This window comes from Chrysemys picta, chromosome 5 (genome assembly GCF_011386835.1).
Source record: "Chrysemys picta bellii isolate R12L10 chromosome 5, ASM1138683v2, whole genome shotgun sequence".
Classification (NCBI taxonomy): Eukaryota; Metazoa; Chordata; order Testudines; family Emydidae; genus Chrysemys; species Chrysemys picta.
The window spans coordinates 123,494,983-123,519,502 of NC_088795.1; the positions used below are offsets into that span (position 1 = coordinate 123,494,983).

At 40.0% G+C, this 24,520-nt stretch overlaps 1 protein-coding gene across 50 annotated transcripts in view; it reads right to left on the minus strand.

Moving 5' to 3' along the window:
- ADD1 (adducin 1) overlaps window positions 1-24,520 on the minus strand; it is a 115,303-nt gene that overhangs the window by 77,501 nt on the left and 13,282 nt on the right. For 6 of the 50 annotated variants that reach the window (XM_065598322.1, XM_065598314.1, XM_065598333.1 and 3 more), the window contains exon 1: window positions 6,895-7,013. The exons of the other annotated variants lie outside the window; for them this stretch is intronic. The gene's annotated coding sequence lies outside the window, so the exon portion shown is untranslated. Of the gene's footprint in view, window positions 1-6,894; window positions 7,014-24,520 lie in introns of those variants that run through there. 50 annotated transcript variants of the gene reach the window in all.

Below are 24,520 nucleotides of genomic sequence, written 5' to 3' on the forward strand. Positions count from 1 at the left end.
AAGATGGGAGAAGGAAGGCAAACAATCTAATATTGAGGGGAGAAAAAAAACCCTAAATTGGCACACATATCTTGCTCATAATTAAAATATACAGGCAATTTTAACAATCGTAATAAATAAAAATGCCTAATGTTAATTTGTAATGTGTAAAGGTATTGACCACAATTGGGCAGTGCACGGGGAAGATCTTACTAGACTCCGGTCACATTCCAGTTGTAACTAACTAGAAACATGACTAGATTTTCTAATACAAAAGTTTTCAGATTTGCTTGGTAGAGGAGTCTACCATGATCAACAGGCATACAGTCTTGATAAAAGAAGACACCAGCATTCAGGTCTTAATTTATTGTATGCTAAAGAATTATATGTACACTCATCATGCTACAGCTTTTCACAGAGTTTATAACCAACCAGGGTGTCTGAAGTGAGGTTTTTCTGGCATCGGATACACTGTTGTGTTATGAAAAAAAAGCTGCTGTCTAGATAACTCAGGGTATGTCTACACTACAAAACTATTTTGATCTCAATTACATTAACATACAGCCACCGCGGTAATTAAATCACTTTACATGTCCACACTACGTTCCTTGTGTCGGAGGTACACATCCTCATCAGAAGTGCTCGCACTGATTTAACTGTCAATGTGAGGCATTGTGCGATGGCTTATGAAAGCCAGCAACAATTGATGTAAACAATGCACTGTCTACACTGACACTGTATCGAACTCTGTAGACCTAAGCGCTACACCTCTTGCGAAGGTGGAATAATTAATTTGGTGTAGCAACATTTTAGTGTAGATGCTTACAGAATTAGGTCGACGCAAGCTGCCTTGCATTGACCTAACTGCAGTGTAGGCCGGGACTGAGTGTTGCCGTAATCAGGTCAGATGAGAATGTAATGACACCCTGTGTAATCTCTCACCTCTTACATATCTCATTTGCTTCACCCATCTGGTGTCTCAGTTTCCTACCTGTAAAATGGGAATCATACTTGGGTCCCACAAATTGGTACTGTAAGACAGTTAGTGTTTGTATGGCTTTTTGTACATCTAAAGTGGCGGATAAATGGTAAATCTAGAATAGTCTTTCCCAGAGTAGGACCGAAGCATAACAGTGAAATTGCACTTTTGTTGTTTGTGCTGTACCCATTCCGTGAACAAAGGTCTGGTACTTTCTCCAAACGCTGTTTTATGACAAAATAGCAGTAATACTATAAATTAAAGATGCCTCAAATGTTATAATTCTACAATAATCCAGCCATAAACCACCTTTTCCCCTCCCCATCACAATCTGAACAATAGCTAGTCTTGATATCAAAGACCTGTAACACTTTAATAACAAAACTAATATAAAACATTACATTGACTAATTTCATTTTAAAAAGACAGTTTTCGGATAGTGTTGAGCAAAGAATCAGGTTTAGTTTTCACCAGCAGGTTTTTTAAGAAATATAAAAAGACAGTTGATTGAACCTATAGAATTTTAACAGGTTAGCCCTCGCTTTAACAAATTTGTCCACATGGATCAGTTGCTGTTGCTAAGTAGCAATAGTTTGATACATAGAAGTTCAACTTCAGGTGGATAAATCTGACCCTTTGCTGAACCATTGAGTTCAGTCTCCACCAGAGTTAATTTCTAGTCCCATAATTGATTTGAGAGGAGGAAAGCCATTTTTTTGTAAAGGTTAAAAGAACAACTGTCAAGTAACTTATGCAACTTGACCAAAAAACAGTCTATAACTAAAGACAATTTTGTCTTGTGGTTATCCTACTTCAGGTACCCCAAAAGAGGACACTGGGGGAAAGGTCCAGAGGGACACACAGTTGGGGGAATTGGAAGGGGAAGGAGGACATAGGGGGATATTCATTGCAGTTGGGGGCAGTATTGCTCCCTGTCATGGTGGCAGGGCAGCTGGCACAAGCCCAAGACGCAGTGACAGCCATCAGTCAGCGCCCCTCTGAGGGACGCCTTCCCCAGGAGTGTCCTGGGTGGGCAGGATCTGGCAGCTATGGCTTGTAGGGGAATGGACCAATCAGCTGTGGATGCAGGGGAGGGAGCAACTGGGAAGGGGAACAATAGGGGCTCTTTCTGAGCTGCAGCTTGTCTGCTGCAAACTCTGCCCTTCCATCCCCCCGCCCGACATTTCATGTTATTTGAAAACCCGGCCAGGACAGAGAAAGCAGGCTCAAAAAAGAGGCTATGTCCAGGAAACCCCGTATGTATGGTAACCCTAGTCTGAGGGCCACAGATGGAATAACAAATTCGAGTGAAGATGGCTGGAACTCTGGTTTATGTGATCTTCCCTTCTGTGCAGACCAGTTCCCTAAGCAAATGAACATTCCAGTCAAGGATAGCACCCATGGTTAGATGGACCCTGAACTGGGTAGAACCATCCGCAGATAGAGACTGTGTAGATTTTGCCAGCATTAACTTTACTCTCAAACTCTTCTTAGCTCATGTAAAAATAATGTTTAAAAACCTTAAGTTTTCTATTGCTATCTTATGCAATTTTTATTTATTTATTGCTGCAACATGTCTTCTAATCTAGGAAGACAACGTCTAAATTAAAAATAACTATTTAAATCAGGAGATTACCATCTAGAAAAACTTTTGAAAAATGTAAGACTCTCTCTTGTAGACATAAAGCAGTGTGGCAAAAGTGAAATTTCATATTCTAGTCTCTCTCTATTTCATTACACAAAGATCTTTTCCCTCTACCAGAAGCAGCTAAAACTTTCACATATCAAGAAACTTTCACATAGCAGCTGTCAGGAAGACTGAAGAAACAGGTCACTGTACGGACAAACTAGAGGTCCAGGAGAAAAGTTTTGCTTTGCAGACTGAAACACAACGCACAGGCAACCTATGGAACTCATTGCTAGAGAATGCTGTGATGGCCAAAAGTATAATCAGGTTAAAAAAGAATTAGTCAAGATGGTCAAGGACACAAGCCCATGCTCTGGATGTCCCTAAACTTCTGTCTGCCCGAAGCTGGGACTGGATGAGAGGGGACGGATCACTCAGTAATTGCTCTGTTCTGTTAATTCCCTCTGAAGCTTCTGGCACTGGGCACTGTCGGAAGATAAGATACTGGACTAGATGGACCACTGGTCTGAGCCAATATGGCCATTCTTACGTTCTTATGAAAGAACCCTAAATGAAGCCTGATGCATCATTACCTTAAATATTGCAATGAGGAATCATGGTACTAAAAATCAGATTATTTAAATTGCTTTTTAGTTATTTTAATTGTTTTGGTAGTGTTCTTTGTTCTGAGCTCCACTGAAGTATGTAGCCACTGAACTTGAAAACTTCACTCATTTACTCACCACAAACAATTAGAAAACTTACCATGGGAATTGGGGAGCCTAAATCATCAATTTCCACAAAATCTGAGCTCTCTCAAAAAGCTGTCTTAGTCCATATATGAACTGAAGTGTTCTCTTTTCTGCATGCAATTCCTAGTGCCTCCACTGCTGCTCATAGATTTGCCAAGCAACAGCACTGTGAAATTAACAATATGGCTGAAACGATCCAGAAACCTGTGGGCAGCAATTAAACTCCTGATTCATTTCAGTTTCATGAATCTTTTTAGGAAGCATTATTAACAGTAGAGGCGATACTTATAAGAGAGATGAATCCACAAAAAGAGGAAGGAAAAGGAAAAACAGGAAAGAGCTCTACCTACCCTACAGCAGCCAGGAGGCTCTGGAAAGGGAAGAGGAGTAAAAATTTACAGCAGTTAGAAGTGGGTGGAGCTTTAAGTTTACCAGAGACCTACAAGCTGAAACTAACATGAAAGTTGGGGACTTCAAGCAGGGGACAGAGACAGCACCCTGGTAGAAATCCCAGCACTTCCAAATTACCAGAAACTGGAAGTGCCAGTGGGACTGGAATTTTTATCAAGACATTACATTTCTCTAGTGTGGGCTCCCCACCCTCTGTCTCTAATCTATTTCTGGCTAACAAGAAGTGTCTAGTAAAATAATTTTGACCTCACCAAGCCTGTTGGCACTCTAGACACTACCGAGTCCCTATACTGGGGGAGGTGGGGGCTTTAGGGTGATCTCCCATCTCAATGCAGCCAGTGGCCTCTGCTCCCCACTACCCTGCTGGAGCCACATTTATTTAGTGACAAATAAAATTTGCAGAATTTTAAAATATTGTGAGCATGAGTTTTAATTTTTTTGGCGCATGATTCCCTCAGGAGTAAAAAGAGGAGAATGCAGCAGCCCTTTTGGATCAATTCAAGGAAAAAATTCTCTCTAGGGGGCTGTAGGAAAGATATGAAGACAGCTGTGGAAGAATTTGACAAGTGGGCATTAAGGCAAGTATCATGGATGGAATGAAGTCCTTTCCCCTCTTCACCAGAACTTCCCCTTTTGGGGGGGGCCATTTTGTGTTTGGCAGAGCAGCTGGTTCTCTCTAGGCCACTGTTCCTAGTCCTAATTATTCTATTATGCTCAGATATAACGGCTGCTAGAGAAAGTCCCATGTTATTATTTACACTTCAATACAGAAAAAAGAAACCCACTGACCGCACACCGTAGTTGTCACCTGCCTCCCCACATTGGAATCCATATGGGATATCATCAAATAATTACAACCCATATTTGATGAGAGCCACATCTTGAATGAAATCTTTCACAAATCCCCTCTTCTGGCCTTCAAACAACCCCTCCAACCTCACCACGCCCATCATCAGAAGCAAGCTCCCGACAAACCAGGACACCCCAACTCAAAGTGGCACCAGACCCTTGCAGAATAACAGATGCAAAACCTGCAGACATATCTCCACTGCTATAATGATCAATACCCACCACAACACACCGTTCAAGATTCCTGGGTCCTATACACACTTATCACAACATGTGGCAGGTGCATCAAATGCCCCAACAACAACTATATGGGCAAAACCAGACAATCACTACACTCTTAATAAACTCATACAGAAAAATGATCGAAGACAAAAACACCATATCACTCATGGAAGAACACTTTTTACAAAGTCATCACGCCATATCTGATCTCTTAGTAGTTGCCCCCAAAGGAAACCTGCAAACACTTGAAAGGTGAGCTTGGGGATTTAAATTAATAAATTTGCTAGACACCAAAAACCATGAACTTTACAGGAAAACTGTTTTTTATGACTCATTACAATTTGTAACACATACTGCCTGCAACCCTTAATTGCCCACTGCAAACCTTTTATGCATAACAAACTAACCCCCAACTGTCCACTTCATTTAAAGTGATCAGCTTCAACATGTTACTCCTTCTGCTTAACAATCTGTCCCAACTTGTATTTAGCTCAGACTCTGCTTCCTTCCCCAGACCTAATGAAGATCTCTGTGTGGCTTGAAAGCTCATAATTTCCAGCAACAGAAATTGGTCCAATAAGAGATATTACCTCACCTACCTTCTCTCTCATATATCCTGGGAACACCACCGCTATGACAACGCTTCAGACACATTTATGCTGACTTTCATTATATTCACTCAAATATTATATTCTAAGTGTTTTCTCCAAAAGTTGTTTGATAACAGTATTTTAAAAGTTAACTTAAAATGTATGTAACAAATCACTATACTTAAAAAAAATGAAAAGCAAATGATACTGAACTCTTGTGGAATTGTTTATGCAAAGTCTTATGATGTTTGTTAAAACTAGTAATCATTCATTTTTTAAATGGCTTCTATGCACACTCTGCAGAGAGGCCAACAAAATTAATCCTTCCTTATTCCTGATGGGGCCTTAAGAATGTTTACCTCCATCCCCACAAAGCCCCATATTCTATAATCACCTTCCTTCCAGTTAGGTACAAGACTCCCTTTGCAATCTGTCAACACTGTTCCTTTGCTGCCCAAAAGGTTTACATGAGTAGGGCCCACCAAATTCATGGCCATGAAAAATGCGTCACGAACCATGAAATCAGGTCTCCCCCTGTGAAATCTGGTCTTTTTTTTGTGCCTTTACCCTATATTATACAGATGTCACAGGGGAGACCAGTGTTTTGCCCCAAAAGGGAGTTGCAGGGGGGTTGCAAGGTTATTTTAGGGGGGGGTCACGGTATTGCTGCGCTGCCTTCAGAGCTGAGCGACCGGAGAGCGGTGGCTGTTGGCTGGGTGCCTAACTTTGAAGGGAGCACCCCACCAGCAGCAGCAGCGCAGAAGTAAGGGTGGCAACACCATACCATGCCATCCTTACTTCTGAGCTGCTGCTGGACAGCGGCTTTGCCTTCAGAGCTGGGCTGTGCCTCTGCTGGCCTCTACCTCTGCCCTCTAACTGCCCAGCTCTGAAGGCAGTGCCGCTACCAGCAGCAGCAGCACAGAAGAAAGGGTAGCAATACTGTGAGCCCCCTACAATAACCTTGCGTCCCCCCACACAACTGCCTATTGGGTCAGCACCATGAAATTTCAGATTTAAATAGTTGAAATCATGAAATTTACTATTTTAAAAATCCTATGACCATGAAATTGACCACAATGAACCATGAATTTGGTAAGGCCCTATACATGAGACATTTCCTTCCCCAACGCTGTGGGCCTCAGAAGAAAAAGGCAGAGTGATTAATGTGTAGGCCTGCTGCAAGGTAGTGCAGAACTCTTCCACTATGCTGCTATACCATCAACAAACAATCTTTAATAAGCCAGTTTGCATTGTAAAGTTATCTGAGCAGATAATTTTATACAATATTCTTGCCTCAGAGAGAGAGAGAGAGAGTTTAACACCCCACAGCTGTGCAGGAACTTCACAACCCCATTTTAATACAGAAACCTTTGATCCCTGCTTGGATCTATTACTAGAACTATTATTAGAAAAAAAGTCTTGTAAATATAAAAATGAATTTAAATACAGCGTACAGGCTGTTTCCATGGCACCAAATATGCTTACTATAATCAAGCCTTCATCATCATGGCAGTAAGAGTGACAGTGGAGGATACTCTCTCTTCTTAGTTCCATCTGGGGGTATCCCTTTCTCTTCACATGCACATTGCATCTTAGAATTCTGCTGAAGTAAGCAATTTTGATAGAACAAACCAAATGCATTCCCCATACTTGTGAAGTTAAATAAAACCATTTCTCATTGCACAGCCAAGGCCCGTAGCATATAAAAGCCATTTGCAAGATATACCTTTTGCAAAGGGAAAACTGAACAACTTCATTTATGCTATCACCAAGATTTTAACTGAGCACCAGCTCAGATTACAAGATTTGTCAGAGTACATAAAATAAAATTCTTCCTACCTTGTTCCTGTCTGCATAGTAGTAGTCAGAGGCTCTCTCCCTACTGGGCTTTAAAAATCATGCTCAACCATTGTTAAAACATGACCAGAAAGGTTTTCAATTGCAATTTAGTCAACAAATGCATATGGTGCAAAACTATGTCAGAACAACTAAGCTCTTGTGTAGCTGTTGAATATTATGAAAGCTACTGTAACAGTTTCTGACTACAGCTTCCAGACAATCCTTGGTAGAATTCTGAATTCTGTATTGCTGAACTTATACATAAGCATAGTTTTATTGTAGTTAGAGTCAGAGATGGCATAGTCTAGTTGACTGAGCAGAGAACTGTAATTGAGGAATACTGACTTCTAACACAAGTTCTCACAAGGACTCCCTCTGTGGCCTAGGGAAGGCCATTACCTCTCTAACATCTGTGAAATGGTGATAGTACTTACATCATAGCAGTGTCATCATAATTCACCTTTGTACACCGTTAAGCATTATTTCATTTATAAGAACATTTGTTCTGGTATCCCATCAGTTTCAACATTTTTAGAGCCAAGTTCATGCATAGTCGCCTCACATTTACACAGTATCTTTTCAAAGCAACTTGTAAAGTGCTTCAGATTAACCGGGCTATCCCTGGTGGGATTTCTAAAAAACAACTGGGCGAGGCAATTAAAACACGTCATCTGTTAAAAATGGACTTCAATATGTTATCCTGCTCACATTTCTGCTAAACCATGTGAGCAGTTCTCTGTGTGCCTTTACAGAGCATAATCTAAATAGTACTGAACCTTCATCTGGACAGTTGGTTATTCCTCATGAAAAACAGATACACAGACAAAAATCTCATGAAGATCATTTATTTTTCAGTAGTGTCTAGAAAAACCAACCAAGGTAACACGACCTTTATGCGAGGTGCTGTATATAAACAGGCCCCTGCAACTAGATCTGTGCAGGCAGATCTTTATGCCAACGTACAGTCTGACTTCAGTGAGACCCTCCCCACACATAAGTAGTGTCCACCCATGCAGATCCAACTGCAGAACAGGGCCACAGAAACATAATCCTTACCCCAAAGAGTTTACAATCTAAATTAAGACCAAAGGCAACTAGTTAGAAAAACAATAGGAGGAGGGAGGATGTGGGCGAAAGTAATAAGATTACTCTGTTATAATAAGTCAACGCTCACAATTTGATTCTATTAAATAATTTGGCTTTGTGTGTGTGTGTGTTTAAGACGTTTAAACCTCTACCTACTCTGTTTTTTAACCTGTTAGTTTTGTTTTCTGGTATAACCAAGAAGGGTCCAGGATAATGATGACAGAGTCACTGACACGTCCACTGTAATGGTGACATTTTACTAGCCCAAATATCTGATTGCTGGCCAAAATGTATTACTATTTTCCTAGCCACTGATCATCAATAAGTTCCATCCCATAAAATATCACTCATAAGAATGCAGTAGTTTGCTGTTAATAAGGATTTCCCAAATTTCCAACTTTTTACAAATTACTGGTTTTCTTCAGCTATTTCCCACCACATCTTGGAGCCCTGAAAGTTAACATTTGTTCCTACTTTTTTCCCCTTTATCAGACACATGCACACTTGCTTATTTTATATAGGGTTGTTCATAAGTGTCAGGCTTCCGGTTAAAGAGGAAAAAAGCACGAGGCATGAACCATCAAGGTGAACAAACAAAATGGATAAAGATGTTCAGCAGTAGCCTAGTGGTAAAGTTGGATATATCATGTAAAATGCCTGGGTTAGATTCTTATTCTTACAATAAAGAGTCTTGGGTTGTTCAGCAATGAGCCATGTGACAAAATTCCTGCAGTCTTGTCTACACTAAGAAAAAAAAAATCAGATTGATAAGGTAATTATTCACTGGTGCATGATGGAAACTGAACAGACATACTTTTCAACACCACAATGATACCTTCATACCCAAACCTCCATATTCCTCCACTCAGCCCTTCCCAAAAGACCCACCTACAAAGGATCAGCTGCAGAGTAGGGAAACCCTTCATGAGAAATTCTGCGATCTGAATGCCCCTTTTTAAAAACCCAGACACTGTTAAAATAAGTGCCTCTACTACTTGCAACCACCTTATAGAGAGGAAACAATTTCTCAAGAAGTTAGAGCCCAAACTATTTACAGCTTTATAGGTCAAGACCGAAACCATACGCAAGAACACAGGAATTGCCACAAAGATCATACCAGTGATCCAACTAGTCCAATATTCTGTCTCTAATAGTGGCGAGGACCAGATGATTTATAGAAGGTTTAAGAAACAATAATGGACAGTTAATGTATGACTTATGCCGTCCAGCAGGAGTTCTCTCTCTTGCATTTTTAACACATCTAATGTAATTGTAGTTGACGTTATAAGAATGGCTAATCCTTTTTGGAACTATAAAGTTATTTGCCTCAATGATATCTGGTGGCAATGAGTTCCACAGGTTAGTTATGAGTTGTTTAAATAAATATTCACTTTAATCGGTTTCAAATGTGTTGTCTTTAAATTTCATTCAAGTCCCAAGACTCTTGTATTATGAGAAAGATAAATATTCTATTCAGGTTCTTATGCTGTGCCCATCAGGAATCAGAGCCCCTATTTCATTTATTATTTTATTTTTTTCTACACTATACTACACTCCTACCCTCACTCTGCACTGAACAATACCTATCTTAATCTCGCCACATGGGGGAAGTCCTCTCACGTCTCTAGCATTTGAAAGTAGTATTCCTATTGAGAGTATACCATAGATTCATATAACAAGATTAGAAAATACTGTGAATATTATAACCATTCTTTTTACATCTATCATCATGCACTTTTTTGCCCACTGCTGAGAACTGAGCATTTCAGTGACACCCAGGTCTTTCCTGAGTAATTACAGTTTACCTACAACCAGTAATGTGTATTATTAATTCAAATTATTCCTTCCAATATGTACTACTTTGCATTTGTCAACTGAATCTGCCAGCATGCTTTAATCTAGCTTTGCTAGCTCTTCCTGGAGCTCCTACTCTACTCCAGTGTAAGTAAACTAAATAACAGTGCTATCTTCAAGTATTATTCACTCCCATTCTTCCAGATCATGGATACATCAAACACCACGAGTCCTAGTGTGCAACCTTAGGGCATCCCACTGTTAATTTTTTTGCCATGTTGAAAACTGGCCATTTATTCCTTTTGTTTTTGTCTCTTCGCCAGTTTTCAGTCTACAGCTAGATGCTGTCTCTCATACCATGACCACTTCGCTTCCTTAATAGCTTCTTGTAAGGAATGAAAGTTAGTCAAAGGCTTTTTGAAAGTCCAGATAACAAATGAATCCAGTTCTCATCTTGACAATAGGTACAGAGTTCTGTGTAACTCCATGTCTGATGTTTTTCATGTGTACAAGACAGTCTCGCTTACCTTACACTCCATGCTCCAAGCAATGGTATGGATAGGACATGGAGCTTTAAAGAACTTGTTGCAGGGTGTTGGTGAGAGTGTACACTGAGGTGTCTGAAGGGTGGTGAGATGGGTGGGTTCTGGGGTAGGTGCTGTCTGGTGGGATGAGGGGGCCCAGACACCCCCACATACTTTCTGTCCCACTAACTGTATCCTCCTCCAGGCTTATCCCCCTTCCCGTTTGGATCCAGCTTGGAGAACCTCAAGTGGGGAGGTAGAAAGGCCTGCAAACTACCTGAAGAGCAGTGCCATAGCAACTCCCATTGTCTGAGAGGGATAACTACAGGGCCATTTCTGTAGCCCAACTGGATATGTGGGATCTAGCTGGGCTGCAAGAATGCGTAACTGAGCTTTCACATACAAGACACCTGGCAGCCCTGCTTGTAAGGTCCACGCTTGGGAGAAAATATCTAATTCTGTCTATCTAGCGTCCCCCTTGTAGTTTCTCAGTGCCTCACTACTACTAAAATAGCCACTTGGTATATTATCAGAAATGTTGGATAAAATTTATCAGTAGCCTAATTTAGAAAGTGGCTAGGAGATAGAAGGGTCTATCAACAATCTAGTCAAATTGAACACATACATTTGTAGGGTATCTCTACTCTAAGGCCCAGATCCTCCAAGGACCTCCTGCGAAATGCTGAACTCTCTCAACTACATGAACAGAAATTTGAGGGCATTTAGCCTCTCACAGGAAGCAATCAGCATGTTGCAGGATTGGGTGCTAACAGGAGCATGATAGGGCTCTCAAAATGAAATTTTGCCATTGGCTTTGACAGAAGCAAGATCAAGATCTAAGCTTTGCTCTGCAAAATCTAACTCAAAATGTAACTGAAAGTGATTTGTGCCCCATTAGCGAGCCCTATCAGGCGGGCAAAGTTCAGTTTTTTGTTCTACTGGATCCATACATTAATACTTGATTATTAGTAGCATTCTACAATAAACAGAGTTTATATTAACATAAAAAGAAATTAAGCCATCATCTGGGCCTCCCACTGCACTCTGTCTTGTAGGCTGTAAGCTCACTCACCAGGGATGCTAGAATCCCCAGCCCCTACTCCTTTACTTAACTGTCCTAAAGCCACTGGCAAACGAGCAGCAGAAGCTGGAATCTGGCCTGATTCATATAACCTGAATTAATAAGTATTTTGCCTGGAAGGGATACATGCTGATTCTCTTATTTAGAAGTCTGACAGAAACTGGTCTTAAAGACAGTACTAGATTATTCCCTTTCTGGGAATACAGAAGAAAAAATCAAATGTAAATTACAATTAAACAAACATTCTCTTTTGAGTATATCTAATATTTTGTAGTAGCTGGATCTAATCTGATAAATGTTATTTGTTGTGACCTATCATGCCAGTGTGTAATGATATAACTAATTGAACACACTTATTTAAAAAACTCACATTCCTAACACAAACAATATTAGTCAGCTAGCTAATAAACAAAAATCAAATCCAATACTATTAGTATTATTCCAAATGCACGGAAAAGAGAGACAGAAAACAAATACACAGGTCAGAGTGACTCTAGCCTTTTCTTATTACCTCCATTTTTGCAAAACTATGGGCTGGAACAGATGCAATATGAGGCAAAGCAGACAAAGCGGGGAAGATAATTGCTACAGTAAGATATGCAGAAGGCAACAAAAATAATCTGAACTCTGTGTAGTTCCTGTTACATTAATATCAGTTCCAGACTGGTGGAGTACAGGATGCAGAAATAACCAAGATAGCAAGACAACTTTCATTGAAGAATCATTAAAGAATTTCATTGAATTAATTCACTGAATTAGTACTCAATCCCCCTGTAACTTTAGCATGGGGTATTCAAAGATGGTAACTCTGCTTCGTTTATCAAATTCTTGAGCTGGCTCAAGAACTGCACTACTGACCTGCTAAAAGATAGGTCTGAAGATTTTATATCCAGTTTTTCAATAGATAAGAAAGAACTTTCTCAACAGCAAAAGTCTGAGTTTCTAGAACAGGGGCGGGCAAACTTTTTGGCCTGAGGGCTGCATCAGATTTTGGAAATTGTATGGAGGGCCGGTTAGGGGAGACTGTACCTCCCCAAACAGCCAGGCATGGCCCAGCCCCCACCCCCATTCCCCCCTGCTTCTCAGTGCCTGACGCCCCGCCTCCCTGGGACTCCTGCCCCATCCAACTCCCCCTGTTCCCTGAAAGTCTCCTTTCTTGATGGAGGGGAGTGGATCCCTAAGGTCTGGAAAGGTTAGGGTAGCATCCTGGTTGGTAGGTTGCGGACCAGACCAATGCCAGCCCTGATGCAATGGCTGAATTCCAAAGAACTCTTTTCGTTTTCCAGCACTACCACTACCACTCAGTGAGTGGCTCAATGCTGGTGGGAAGATGTGCCAAGGTGATGCTGTGGAAGATTATATCTCCTCCAATACGTATAGTGCTGTTGGTGCTGGGACTTTTGTCAGTACCAGTCAACATCTTGGTGCCAATGAGAGTTCCATGGTGTGTATTTCTTCCACTAGTACCAGGGGCGGCATCAGTGTGGGTGCCTTCAGTGCTGGTCCCATGGTACCAATGGAATCTGCTGCACCGCAGTCTGCTCCTTTTCACTTGTCTTCACTACTGGATGAGGTTTGAAGGGTTTTATCCCAAGATGCCTTCCTGTGTCTCTCAGAGAGAGGATACAGAGCTCTTCTTTGAACTGTTATCCCAGGGCTCTGGACAGCCTCTTTCTGTAATCTGCTTCAAAGCTGATAGTCTCATTGATTCTGGTGTTGTGGTAGGTGCTGACTTCACTGAATCTTAGGTGTCAAGTGCTTGCTCTACAGAGCACAGTATTGGGGGGGGGGGAGGGTCCTTAGACCTCAGATCTTCTGTGTCTGATGCCCCTCTAAGACTGACCTAAGCAATCAAAGTGGAATCTTGCATCCTGTGATTTTCAGGTTCCAGTGGAGAACAAGGTGCAAACCAAGCACGTGCTTGGGATGTGGTATTTCCTCGGGCAGAAGAGGCACCTGCAGTGCCAGTCTTTAAGCAGGACACTCAGGGCTTGAAGCCTGCAAGTTGTGTGTTGACCATCTTGAGATCATTGTACAGGAGTCTGTATGGATGAGAATTATTCAGTCCAAGACGTCAAAAAGTAAGGGAATGAAGGCTGTTCTGAAGGTGTTTCAGAAGCTTAGATGAAGACAGCTTTCATTATAGTTGTCAGCAGGACACATCTAGGTTCCACCTTGTTGCCATGGGTGGCCAGATGGAACTGAGGGAAGGTTGCAACTGCCCTTCCCTTTATTCTCTTGCATGGAGGCAAAAGAAAGCATAACTGCTAGCTAAAAGAATCTGGTCTTGCCTGCATGGGGTGCATGCACACCTTCTGTGGGATCCATACTTACACATATTTGACAAAGAAAAACAGGTTAAGCAAAACTTAAAAAAAAAACAAAAAAAAACCCCACACCCTGTATTAGGCAACCATTTAGTAGAATTTTTTTTCCCCCAGTAGTGATGAAGGGGTTGGCCATATTCTCCATAGCAGCCAGCAAAACTAGACCCATACAGGAGAGGGGCGACGTGTAAATATGAAACACATGCTGCACCCTTCCAAAAGACAGAGGAGCAGCTATGCTCACAAAAGCTACCACACTCAAGGCAGAAACAATATCCCTAGGAGCTCCCAGAGAGCCATCCTGTCTTTGCAGTACTCCCAACTTTGCAGGCTATGCCTTGAATGTAGAATAAAGCCCTCCCTCTGGGGTGTGCTTCCTGCTTGCACATATGGTACATGTACAAAAACTATTACTCAAGATCCATCATCTTTGCTTTTATAAAATACTAAGCCGCTACATTCTAAATATTTCTTGCTGTCACGAACAGTCATATCACCAGGGAACTATCCCAAAGGCATCTGATGCTGATTACATCAGTTTCAGAACTAACCTTATTATATGCCATGAATACAGGAAATGTCTATGAAACAAACATGTCCATCATATTAATAACATCTTGCAGAAAAATGTGGTTTTAAAACCACTGGTTGCATACAGGTATGCTATCAAACTGAGAAACGGTTATTTAAGACATAAATCAGCAACTAATCTTTACTATTTTAGCTCATAAAGTTAAAGGGACACTGTCAACTTGAATTTAAGAGGAATACAGCACACTTGATAAGTCTTAAAATGTTTTTCATTCTTAAAAATTAGTTTTATATATACTATATACATGCACACAAAAACACAGGGTTGTTGTGTGGTTTTTTTTTTGTTTTGTTTGTTTTTTTACACTCCCCATTGATGTTTCCAAGCATCTTCTCAGCAAGGAGAAAAAGTAATACTCATAATGCAGAGTACTACTGACTGCATCATAAACTGGGGATCAAGGTAAATAATTTATCAGTAACTTTTCAATGATAATGTGGAAGGTACTATGATTCTTATCATACAAGTCTATACTAAAATTACACTGGTCTACAATTTTTGAGAAGTCATCTGCTTCAGAGATAAAATGTGCTATTTATTATGTATTTTGATGTGCTGAATTCAAATATGACAATTAAAACAACTGATTAGCTACTGTTTCTAAGATATTTAAGTTTTTACATTTTATGTCTATGTATATTGTGTAGATAGTAGAGTTTTAATCATAAATTGTAAACCTAGGTCTTTTCATGTGTTTATGGTTGCTTTACATGATAATATTTCACCTGTCCTTTTATGTAACACTTTAAAAATCAGCAAAAGGGTTATATAAATAAAATTTATTATGAAACAAAAGGCAAAAAACTATTATGTACATAGTTTAGTCCTATTCAGTGTCTACTCAGTGCTTCTTCGCTTGTCTCTTGTATTCATTAAATGGAGCATCTCTTGTTACTGTCCAGCAATAGTCTGCAAGCATTGATGGGATCCATTTGCCCTGATAGCGTTTCTCCATTGTTGCAATGTCCTGGTGAAATCGCTCGCCGTGCTCGTCGCTCACTGCTCCGCAGTTCAGTGGAAAAAAAATCTAGATGAGAGTGCAAAAAATTTATCTTTAGTGACATGTTGCAATCAAAGCTTTTGTATGCCTTGAGGAGGTTTTCCATCAACAACCTGTAGTTGTCTGCCTTGTTGTTTCCGGGAAAATTTATTGCCACTAACTGGAAGGCTTTCCATGCCACGCAGTGCATGGTCAAATGCATCATCTCGAAGAAGTTCACGAATCTGAGGACCAACAAAGACACCTTCCTTTATCTTAGCTTCACTTAACCTTGTAAATTTTCCACGGAGGTACTAGAAAGCTGTTTGTGTTTTGTCAATGGCCTTGACAAAGTTCTTCATCAGACCCAGCTTGATGTGTAAGGGTGGTAACAAAATCTTCCTTGATTCAACAAGTGGTGGATGCTGAACACTTTTCCTCCCAGGCTCCAATGACTGTCGGAGTGGCCAATCTTTCTTGATGTAGTGGGAGTCTCTTGCACGACTATCCCATTCGCAGAGAAAACAGCAGTACTTTGTGTATCCAGTCTGCAGACCAAGCAAGAGAGCAACAACCTTCAAATTGCCACAAAGCTGCCACTGATGTTGGTCATAGTTTATGCACCTCAAAAGTTCTTTCATGTTGTCATAGGTTTCCTTCATATGGACTGCATGACCAACTGGAATTGATGACAAAACATTGCCATTATGCAGTAAAACAGCTTTAAGACTCGTCTTCGATGAATCAATGAACAGTCTCCACTCATCTGGATCGTGAACGATGTTGAGGGCTGCCATCACACCATCGATGTTGTTGCAGCCTACAAGATCACCTTCCATGAAGAAGAATGAGACAAGATCCTTTTGACGATCACGGAACATGGAAACCCTAACATCACCTGCCAGGAGATTCCACTGCTGTAGTCTGGAGCCCAACAGCTCTACCTTACTCTTGGGTAGTTCCAAATCCATGACAAGGTCATTCAGTTCACCTTGTGTTATGAGGTGTGGTTCAGAGGAGGAAGATGGGAGAAAATGTGGGTCCTGTGACATTGATGGTTCAGGACCAGAAGTTTCATCCTCTTCCTCATCTGACTCAAGTGAGAATGATTTTGGTGCATCAGGAACCGGCAGTCCTTCTCCGTGGGGTACTGGGCGTATAGCTGATGGAATGTTTGGATAATGCACAGTCCACTTTTTCTTCTTTGACACACCTTTCCCACCATGCAGAAGTAACAATTGCTGGTATGATCTGTTGGCTCTCTCCAAATCATTGGCACTGCAGAAGGCATAGATTTCCTTTTCCTGTTCAACCACTGGCGAAGATTTGTTGCACAAGTGTTGCAGCATATGTGTGGGGCCCACCTCTTGTCCTGATCTCCAATTTTGCAGCCAAAAGAAAGGTGATAGGCTTTCTTAACCATAGTGGTTATACTGCGCTTTTGTGATGCAAAAGTCACTTCACCACAAACATAGCAGAAGTTATCTGCACTGTTCACACAAGTACAAGGCATCTCTGCTCACTTTGGCTAAACAGAAATGTGTCCCTTTGCAAAATCAAACACTGACAAATAAGAGAGCACCACACTGTATGATTTCTAGAGCTGATATAGGGCAGTTTGTTCAGCAGAATGATGTAAGCTTTGTTATGATTGCATCATCCATGACTTCTAGGAATAACATGATGCAATTCATATCATGTATGACGCAATACCAGCTTCAGATTGCATCATTCATTGTTTTGCCTGAAAAGCAAGTCTTGTCCAAACCCATTCATAGATTTATTCACAGATCCAGTCAAAGATGTATTTTAGTCATTTCTGGTTTAAATTGAGATCCCTTCCCTTTATAACTCACTTATCCTTCGCCATTCCCAAGTCAAGGGTCGTATATACTGACCCAATAGCATATCTTGAAAACTAGAGCCAATCAACAATTTTAAGCATCATTTTCGTTCTCAGTGACCCAGAATTAGTAAAGTTTGACTACATTTATTTCAGAAGCATTTTAGCTGTAGAGCAGTGTACCTGCTAAAATTTGCAAAGCTCCAAGTTTGTGATCCATGGTTAATCCATGATGACTGGTTTAAATGTATTAAACAAACTAAACGGCCAAGTTAATTAACTTTGATAATCTTCTTACTGCCCATGCATCAGCACACTTTCAAAACGTATGTTTTTTAAATAGCAGAAAGGCTGCACCCCATGCAAGGATGTCTGTCCATGCTGAAAGAGTTCTAGTATATCTGCTAAGTCATCCACTGTTTGAAGATGACTGCCAAACATGGCTTCAGCACTACTTTGGAGTTTGGAGTTTCTTATCTTATCAGTTTAGGCCTTAAACAGCTTGTGCATATTTAAAAGCAAGTGACAAGGCAGAAAGGCTAAAACAATAAAGCACATTAAACATACACTTTTCCAGTATTCATATAACAGTAAATGCTTCCTGATGCACATAAAAGCCTTAAGAATATTAACCATTCTTAGGCAACTTTCCATAACTATGAATGTTAAGCATTATTTTCATAAAGCTAACTTAGGCCCTATTATTAAACCTACTGGAATTTAATTGCTTAAACAAGACGTCATCATCTTAGCTGTATGCTGTAAACTGGAAAAAGATGATCTTGTTTTTTATTAATTATTCATAAAAATCAACAGGAAATTCAAATGGCAGTTCTGAGGAGTTGGGTGGAATTCAGGTTAACAGCCGTTAGGAAGGAAGCTTCCAAACTTTATCTAATCCACATCCTATCCTATCCCCACCAAAACTGATTTATTTGCTTGCACTTCCTTCCAGAAATGAAAGGTTTATTGCTGAAGATATACAGAATGGAAAGGATGTGATATGCAGATTTAGGATACACAGAATTCTGAACTATAATAAAATCCAGCTACAGCATTTCAAGAGACTTTCTTTGTTTCCATTTGTTTAAGGATTATATCTGATATCTTACAACTAGTGGTGTAGGACAAAAAATTAATATAGCTTCTGATGGCCCATTTAAATAAATTTATATATCTTTTAAACCACAAACAAAATGTAAAGTAGCAGTAAGAATTTTATCTTTAGTTCCCCAATCCCAACATTCTGAACCATATAAACAAAATCATCAAAATATAGCTATTCTAAACACATAGGCAGACATTCGAACAGTTTTATGACACAATCTTATTTGTAGATCTGAATACATTAGAGAAAAATCAGTGAGCTCTCAGGCATTGCTAACCTTGTCTGACTAAAATCTTTGAGGGGGAGAGTGTTGAGGGTGACGGAAATACTCAATTTATATTTAAAAGAGCTAGTATTTTATTGTACAGCAATTTGAGAAATATAATTATTTACCTTTATTACCATAGTGTGCTGGCGCCCTAGTCATGAACCAAGACCCTATTGTGATTCATAGATTCTAGGACTGGAAGGGGCCTCGAGAGGTCATCGAGTCCAGTCCCCTGCCCTCATGGCAGGACCAAATACTGTCTAGACCATCCCTGATAGACATTTATCTAACCTACTCTTAAATATCTCCAGAGATGGAGATTCCACAACCTCCCCAGGCAATTTATTCCAGTGTTTAACCACCCTGACAGTTAGGAACTTTTTCCTAATATCCAACCTAGGCCTCCCTTGCTGCAGTTTAAGCCCATTGCTTCTTGTTCTATCCTTAGAGGCTAAGGTGAACAAGTTTTCTCCCTCCTCCTCATGACATCCTTTTCAATACCTGAAAACTGCTATCATGTCCCCTCTCAGTCTTCTCTTTTCCAAACTAAACAAACCCAATTCTTTCAGCCTTCCTTCATAGGTCATGTTCTCAAGACCTTTAATCATTCTTGATGCTCTTCTCTGGACCCTCTCCAATTTCTCCACAGCTTTCTTGAAATGCAGTGCCCAGAACTGGACACAATACTCCAGCTGAGGCCTAACCAGCGCAGAGTAGAGCGGAAAAATGACTTCTCGTGTCTTGCTCACAACACACCTGTTAATACATCCCAGAATCATGTTTGCTTTTTTTGCAACAGCATCACACTATTGACTCTCATTTAGCTTGTGGTACACTATAACCCCTAGATCCCTTTCTGCCGTACTCCTTCCTAGACAGTCTCTTCCCATTCTGTATGTGTGAAACTGATTTTTCCTTCCTAAGTGGAGCACTTTGCATTTGTCTTTGTTAAACTTCATCCTGTTTACCTCGGACCATTTCTCCAGTTTGTCCAGATTATTTTGAATTATGACCCTGTCCTCCAAAGCAGTTGCAATTCCTCCCAGTTTGGTATCATCTGCAAACTTAATAAGCGTACTTTCTATGCCAATATCTAAGTCGTTAATGAAGATATTGAACAGAGCCGGTCCCAAAACAGACCCCTGCGGAACCCCACTTGTTATGCCTTTCCAGCAGGATAGGGAACCATTAATAACAACTGAGTACGGTTATCCAGCCAGTTATGCACCCACCTTATAGTAGCCCCATCTAAATTGTATTTGCCTAGTTTATTGATAAGAATATCATGCAAGACCGTATTAAATGCCTTACTAAAGTCTAGGTATACCACATCCACAGCTTCTCCCTTATCCACAAGGCTCGTTATCCTATCAAAGAAAGCTATCAGATTGGTTTGACATGATTTGTTCTTTACAAATCCATGGTGGCTATTCCCTATCACCTTACCACCTTCCAAGTGTTTGCAGATGATTTCCTTAATTACTTGCTCCATTATCTTCCCTGGCAAAAGGGGGTAAACTAACTGGTCTGTAGTTTCCTGGGTTGTTTTTATTTCCCTTTTTATAGATGGGCACTATATTTGCCCTTTTCCAGTCTTCTGGAATCTCTCCCGTCTCCCATGCTTTTCCAAAGATAATAGCTAAAGGCTCCGATACCTCCTCTATTAGCTCCTTGAGTATTCTAGGATGCATTTCATCACTGGTGACTTGCAGGCATCTAACTTTTCTAAGTGATTTTTAACTTGTTCTTTTTTTATTTTATCGGCTAAACCTACCCCCTTCCCATTAGCATTCACTAGGTTAGGCATTCCTTCAGACTTCTCGGTGAAGACCGAAACAAAGAAGTCATTAAGCCTCTCTGCCATTTCCAAGTTTCCTGTTACTGTTTCTCCCTCTTCACTGAGCAGTGGGCCTACCCTGTCTTTGGTCTTCCTCTTGCTTCTAATGTATTGATAAAAAGTCTTCTTGTTTCCCTTTATTCCCGTAGCTAGTTTGAGCTCATTTTGTGCCTTTGCCTTTGCCTTTCTAATCTTGCCCCTGCATTCCTGTGTTGTTTGCCTATATTCATCCTTTGTAATCTGTCCTAGTTTCCATTTTTTATATGACTCCTTTTTATTTTTTAGGACATGCAAGATCTCGTGATTAAGCCAAGGTGGTCTTTTGCCATATTTTCTATCTTTCCTAACCAGCGGAATAGCTTGATTTTGGGCCCCTAATAGTGTCCCTTTGAAAAACTGCCAACTCTCCTCAGTTGTTTTTCCCCTCAGTCTTGATTCCCATGGGACCTTATCTATCAGCTCTCTGAGCTTACCAAAATCCATCTCCCTGAAACCCATTGTCTCTATTTTGCTGTTCTCCCTTCTACCTTTTCCTTAGAATTGCAAACGTTATGATTTCATGATGACTTTCACCCAAGCTGCCTTCTACTTTCAAATTCTCAATGAGTTCCTCCCTATTTGTTAAAATCAAGTCTAGAACAGCTTCCCCCCTAGTAGCTTTGTCAACCTTCTGAAATAAAAAGTTGTCTGCAATGCAGTCCAAGAATTTGTTGGATAGTCTGTGCCCCGCTGTGTTATTTTCCCCACATATATTTGGATAGTTGAAGTTCCCCATCACCACCAAATCTTGGGCTTTGGATGATTTTGTTAGTTGTTTAAAAAAAAAGCCTCATCCACCTCTTCCACCTGGTTACGTGGCCTGTAGTAGACTCCTAGCATGACATCACCCTTGTTTTTTTACCCCTTTTCGCCTAACCCAGAGACTCTCAACACTTTCGTCTCCTATGTCCATCTCCACCTCAGTCCAAGTGTGTACATTTTTAATATATAAGGCAACACCTCCTCCCTTTTTCCCCTGTCTCTCCTTCCTGAGCAAGCTGTGATGCATAAAAAGAAAAACAAACCCGCCACAAAGTGTTAAAATCCACAGGACAGAGGGACGGGCTGTAGAATGAAACAATAAGACAATATTGGGCAGAAAGATAGGCATTGATATCAGCACAACAGTGGCCCAACAACCATTACCACATTTTGTGTAGACATTATGGCGAAAGGAGAGTCAAAAAATTTGAAGGAGAACAATGAAGTCGCTTTGTGGATGTTTACAGGGTGGTCCTCCCAAATGTGATGGACAGAATGGGAGAAAGCACAAAGATGCCCATTTGAAAATTTAACAACTGGGCGATGGGGGCTGACATCATGGCCCAATCAGTAACACGTCCATAAATTGTTACTTTACATAGCCATTAAAAAAAAAAAAAAAAGAGCGCGAAAACTATTCTATTCTCCTAAAATGGACTTATCATCCCATCTATAAATGCTTAACAAATCAATGTTTTTCTATTTGTTATAGGAATAGCTAACCTGGTGCGCCTAATGATTTCTAGGCACTCTATTTACCTGAGTTACTATACTATATGAGCAATGAAAGGTTGAACTGAAAACAATATTCTTTAATGTGGAAATTATATTTGGTTTAGCTATAAAAATTCTTACATTAACACCAAATACTGTGTTACATAACACAACTGATTAAACTAATGTAAGAAAAATATCATATTGCAATATCATAAGTTGAGCATGCACTGCAGCTAGGAGTTTTAAACATCTAGCTAATGTAAGCAAACTCTGAGCACTGAATTAAAGGAACATTAGGATGTTAATGTGAAGTACAGCTATTAAATTTTAAACGTTCACATCTATCCTGAAAACTTCCAATATTTTCCTAGACATTTGTATATTGGTGAGTTTGTTTTTTATTTCAAGTGTTACCATGTTTGAGAAGTGAATAAGCAGACTAATGCATGAAGGTCATTCAGACCTGGGGAAACAGAGGGCAAGTTATGGCCACTCACAAATTTTAGGTTAATCATATACTTCTCAATATCTGAAATTCTCAGCACTTGGCACTCAATCATTTGAATGGTTTTCATTAGCACTAACACCTTGTCTTCGCTACTAAAAAAAGGTCCTTTTTTCACCTCAGGGTAATTAACGTGTGAGCTATCCCAAAGTAAACACACAATGAAGACAAGACACCTACTGTCACTATTAAAATTTGTGCCTTAAAAAGACAGTAGCTACTGACAGACAAATTAATTTCCAGAAAACAAATTCTGTTAGTATGGGATTGTAGTTGTAAATATTTTAACATATGACCTGAAAGACAGAGTTATGGTTACAGATAAAATAATTGGATAACATGGAAGTTGTAAGCGGAGGTATCCCAAGCAACTTCAATTCGGCTCATGCATCTCAGCAATCTTGTGAATCCTCACGGTAAGACAGATGTGTGCTCTTTGGGGATGTATACTATGGGCATTATTGCAATCTAAATAACAAATTAATAATAATAATAGGGCCATCGCAGTTAACTCACGCAATTAACAAAAAAATTAATCGCAATTAACCGCACTGTTAAACAATAGAATACCAATTGAAATTTATTAAATATTTTTGGATATTTTTCTACATTTTCAAATATATTGATTTCTATTACAACACAGAATACAAAGTGTACAGTGCTCACTTTATATTATTTTTTATTACAAATATAAAAAATGATAAACAAAATAGTATTTTTCAACTCACCTCATACAAGTACTGTAGTGAAATCTTTATTGTGAAAGTGTAACTTACAAATATAGATTTGTTACATAACTGCACTCAAAAACAAAACAATGTAAAATTTTAGAGCCTACAAGTCCACTCAGTCCTACTTCTCAATCAGCCTATCACTAAGACAAACAAGTTTGTTTACATTTACAGAAGACACTGCTGCCCACTTCTTATTTACAATGTCACCTGAAAGTGAGAACAGGCCTTTGCATGGCACTGTTGTAGCCGGCGTTGCAAGGTATTTACATGCCAGAAATGCTAAACACTGGTATGTCCCTTCATGCTTCGGCCACCATTTCAGACGACATGCTTCCATGCTGATGATGCTTGTTAAAAAAAATAATGCATTAATTAAATTTGTGACTGAACTCCTTGGGGGAGAATTGTATGTCTCCTGTTCTATTTTACCTGCACTCTGCCATATATTTCATGTTATAGCAGTCTCAGATGATGACCCACCACATGTTCTTTTTAAGAACACTTTCACAGCAGATTTGACAAAATGCAAAGAAGGTACCAATGTGAGATTTCTAAAAATAGCTACAGCACTCAACCCAAGGTTTAAGAATCTGAAGTGCCTTTCAAAATCTGAGAGGGACGAGAGGTGGACCATGTTTTCGGAAGTCTTAAAAGAGCAACCCTCCAATGCGGAAACTACAGAACCTGAACCACCAAAAAAGAAAATCAACCTTTTGCTGGTGGCATCTGACTCAGATAATGAAAATGAACATGCATGGCTCACACTGCTTTGGATTGTTATCGAGCAGAACTTGTCACCAGCATAGACACATGTCCTCTGGAATGTGGTTGAAGCATGAAGGGACATATGAATCTTTAGTGCATCTGGCACATAAATATCTTGTGACGCCAGCTACAACAGTGCCATGCGAACACCTGTTCTCATTTTCAGGTGACACCGTAAACAAGAAGCGGGCAGCATTATCTCCTGTTTGTCTGAGCAATTGGCTGAAGAAGTAGGACTGAGTGGACTTGTATGCTATGAAGTTTTACATTATTTTATTTTTGAATGCAGATTTTTTTTTTAACCCTAATTC